This window comes from Mus caroli, unplaced genomic scaffold, assembly GCF_978045245.1.
Source record: "Mus caroli unplaced genomic scaffold, Mus_caroli_1 scaffold_11, whole genome shotgun sequence".
NCBI classification, from domain to species: domain Eukaryota; kingdom Metazoa; phylum Chordata; class Mammalia; order Rodentia; family Muridae; genus Mus; species Mus caroli.
This window is the reverse complement of record NW_028227266.1, coordinates 73,296,860-73,301,656: the sequence shown is the minus strand read 5'-3', so window position 1 is coordinate 73,301,656 and position 4,797 is coordinate 73,296,860.

The following is a 4,797-nucleotide window of genomic DNA, read 5'->3' as shown; positions in this document are numbered from 1 at the left end:
TTTGCTGATAGGACCCAGATATAGCTGTCTCTTGTGAGACTATGCCGGGGCCTAGCAAACACTGAAGTGGATGCTCACAGTCAGCTATTGGATGGATCACAGGGCCCCCAATGGAGGAGGTAGAGAAAGCACCCAAGGAGCTAAAGGGGTCTGCAACCTTGTAGGTGGAACAACAATATGAACTAACCAGTACCCCCCCCACCCCCAGAGCTTGTGCCTCCAGCTGCATATGTATCAGAAGATGGCCTAGTCATCCATCACTGGAAAGAGAGGCCCATTTGTCTTGCAAACTTTATATGCCTCAGTATGGGGAAACGCCAGGGCCAAGAAGTGGGAGTGGGTGGGTAGGGGAGTGGAGGGGGGAGGTATGGGGGACTTTTGGGATAGCATTGGAAATGTAAATGATGAAAATACCTAAAAAACAAAAAAACATTTAAAAAAGAGTTACAGGCAATCAGTAGCTGCTGAAAGAGAAACACACACACACACCCACACACACACACCAATATATTTTAAATAATTAAAGGAGTCAGGAGTATGGATTTGAAAGGGATTGGGGGCACATGAGAGGAGTTAGAAAGAGGAGAGGGAAAAGGTGTTTATGCAGTATTCATGTATGACATTCTCAAAAATATTTTAAAGTAAATAAAAAAAGGAGTACTGAAAACATACAATCTAAAAAAAAGTTTATTTGCATTCTCTTACATCATAGTAATTAAATAACCCCATTGCATATAAAAAAAGTACTTCCCTATGAAGCAGAATTTAGATTGTTTTTTTTTTTTTGACTAATGCAACCCTATACCACAAAACAGCACAGCCCCAGTTAATTTTTTTTTTTTTTTGGCTGAGGATCCCATAAACAAGATCAATACCAACACCATTATTTCCATTATTTCTCTCCCTTTCTACTCACCACACCCATAAAACCACAGTTTAAAAGCAAGCTGCTTAAGATGGAAACATAAGTCTATTGTTTAACCCCTGCCTCCAATCCCAGAGTTCCATGGTGATGACTGATATATTCTAAATACAGGGGCAGGATGTGTAGGAAATGGTCAGTACTAGAAAACATCGTAAGGAGGGATAGAAAACTCGAGGACCAGTTATCAAGCCATGATATGTTGCTGGGTTAAGATAAAGGATAGCCAGTCTTCAAGGAACCTGGGAAGAAGTTGTCAAGGACAGACAAGTGGACTTTCCAGGTGAAGATGCAGGTGAGGGTATGTCAGATAGCTTTCTTGAATTGAAAGGCATCTTGGAAAAAGACACGAGATCTTGGGGGCCTAAATGTTGTGGGTGGTGTGGATGTATTATAGACATCCTGGTCCACTTGGTGTTGCTCAGATGAGTCAAGTAGCAGAACTTCCTGAGGTCTCCAGGGTAGTCCTGGAGAACATGGGGACTCTCAGTTAAATATATCTGTGGGCTTCAACATGATCTGGCGGATGTCATCCAGCTTTCTTTTCTCTCCTTTGGTATTTAGACTGCTGGTCAGGGAGATCAAAATTGTAGACTTCCCTAGCTTTTCTCCACTCCTTCCTGATGGCCAAAACCATGAAGACAGAAATCTGAACTCTCTGTGCCAGACTCTGTGCTAGTTCTTGAGATATAGACTCTTCTACTGTCTTAAGAATACACACATCAAGGATGTTATCAGAAAGCTAAAAAGATCCAACATTAACACCAAGCACTAGCTGGATGTCACACACCTGATGTAAATGCTTCTTCTTCATTTTAATAAACATACCTTTTGCTTTTTATTTTTTTATTGAAAATAGATTTCTTGCAGTTACCCTAAACTGAAAATTGCAGAGCTATTCTTCCATGTCAGCAAACAGGACCTCCAAGTTAAAAGAAATTAAGGAGAATGAAAGTATGAGTTCAGTATCAACTCATGAGTTCAAATCCTAAACCAATAAATGATGACCAATACAAGTTATCCCCTCAGCAGGAATGATCTGGAAAATATAAGAAAAACTTATAGAAAATCTCAGTTATTTTGCATTATCTATGAAATCAATCATGGTATCAAATCAAAGAAAAAATAGTACAAGATCTGAGCTTTAAGAGAATAAAAATAGGTAACAGAAAAATACAAAGGAGAACACAAGATGCCCATTGGTTAATGCTTCTTTGGTGAAGATTAATACAGGCTTAGGAAAATTTCTAAGGTTTGAATAAAAGGATATAATTAAATACACTTTGAGAATGGATGAAGACAAGAATAACAAATCCTCAACTCAATACAAAGGGATTATACAGGGCAGAACAGAACAGGGTGGGGTGCAGAGGTGAACAAAAATAATAGGAGGGCTGAAGAGATTGTGCAGCAGTTAAGAGCTCTTGCTCTTCTTGCAAAGGCTCAGGTCCATTCCCAGCAATCACATCTGGCAGCTCATAGCCACATTTAACTTCAGCTCCAGCAGATCATATGTTACACACAGAGATACACATACATGTACATAATTAAGATAAAACGATTCTTTAAAAAATAACTGGAAATTTATGTGGATTGAAAAAAAAAACATGAATGTCAAGATCACTATCCTTCCAAATTTAGGAGGCCTTTGAAATGATTGGCTAAATTTTTAAGTCAAAATGAAATAAAATGTTTTTATAAAGAACCTAGGAATTAAAGGTAGGGTATTGAATAGAGAAACTCTTGTCATTAGGTTTGTCCAAAGACATGAGTCTTGTATATTATGCTATGAGTGAAAGAGATGATCACAGATTCTGCTTACCATCCCCACCATTCATAGTCAAGGCACGGAAGGGCATTTAGCATGAATGTTCTTAAAGATATGTGGACTTTGCAGCCTCTTTGACACAGTCCCTTGAAGAAACACTTGAGTTGAATGAAAAAGTCAAATTGTCAAGAACTGAGGAGATGTGATATATACATCTATCTTAATCAGTAACTCCTCTAAGACTCGGGACCATGCTCAGTTTCTGCAATGGCTTGAATGAAAAATGTCCTCCATAGGGTCCCGGATTTGAACACTTGCTCCTCCGTTGTTACTGTTGGCAGAGGTTATTGATTCTTTATGATATGGAGCCTTGATAAAGGAAGTATGTCATTCTGGGCAGGCTTTGGAGTTTATTGTCTGGGTCTATTTCTTATTGTTTCCCTACTGCCTGTGAAATGTGGTCTGCCAGGTTCCTGTTCATGTCATGTCCTCTCCCACAATTATGGGCTCTATCTCACTGGAAACGTAAGGCAAAATAAGCACTTTTCTTCCCAAAGTTACTTTTCATCAGGGCATTCGGTTACAGCAACAAAAAGTAACTAATGCAGAAGTTGGTACAATGGTGATGGTTGTGGTAACGGACTACATGGCTTTTATGCCTTTGGACTATTTTGTGGTAGAATTTGTGTGAAGTGATTTCTGAATCTTATTTTGGGTTCGCTTTCTTTTTAAGTAAGGTCAAGTATAATTTCACCTATCTCCCTACTTATTAATGGCCGTAATCATTTTCACTTAACATTAGTGATAAATAAATTATGTTTTGATGGTAGAGAGTTAGATAATTTGGCTTAACGTATTTATTTATTTATTCATTCATTCATTCAGTTTTTTAGTGCTAGGGAATGAGCCCAGGGTTCTGTGCATGTTAGGTAAAGTTTTAGATAGTTCATACAATTTGAAAGGTTCTTTTCTATGACTTGAATATTTTTTAAAAAATGAGTAGGTATACCTTTTAAAAAGGTGTGTGTGTGTGTGTGTTTTAAAAGGAAACCTTTAAGAAAATTCAAAGGAAAGCATAGAGATTTCCTCCAAAAATGTCCTGGTTTCTTCCATGTTTTGGTAATCATAAATAAACTTGCTCTAAACATTTATGTGGGTATGTTGAACTCCTTTTGGTAAACTCCAATGAATAGACTGTGGATCATATGTTAAGAGTCTGTTCAGCTTCCAAAGGGTTAAAACCATTTTAAGTCTTGCCAGGGTCTCCAGTGCTCACATCTCTAGAAGAGTGGAGAATACATAATAGGGGCTTAAGAATGGGTACAGTTGTTGTTTCTCTTTGAGGAAGGGGATCTGAGGTACAGTGTAAAGAGCGACAGCCCAGAGGACTGGTGCTAGACAAAATGAAGTGAAGAAATGATCCTAACGAGTCTTCCTGACTCAGTCCTTCTGAGCATGATAAGAATCGTTAACTATCTGGTTGGAGAGTGACCAAATCCTCCTGGTTCTGCTGACTATCCCCAATATTGCTGCCCCAAGAAAGCATGCACTCTTTCCCATTTATCCTAACAGCATAAACTCAGAAGGGCAGTGTGAGTTTCCTCAGCTTTATGTCTCTTATCTTTCCTCAACCCCATCTGATTTCTCAGACCTGCTCAGTTCATGCTCCACTCTGATCTGATGAAGTTTTGTTACTCTAAAACAACCTCTGGCCATGGACAAGAGAACCACCACACCATCCTTAACAACCCCCGTTGGAGTAGAAGAGGCCATGTAAACTCAGCCTCCTTACACTGCAGACATGGGGCCTTGTTCTGTAGGATTTCATTATTTCTTGTTCTCAGTTTTCATTATTAGTTTAAAAAAACCAACCCACAAAACAAAACAGGAGGTGGAAGAGAAAATTGTTATCACCCCCTCAGGCACTTCTTATTTAAGGGGAGAGTTGAACAGTTGGTGTAGACTCCGTGGGAATTTGAAACAGTTTCACTATTTATCCAAACTACCTTCCATCAAGAAAGCTAACCTTTGCCACGGATTTAATAACAGTCGTTGAGCTCAATTATGTAAACACTTGGCATTTGCGATTCTTCTGGAGTATGATTGA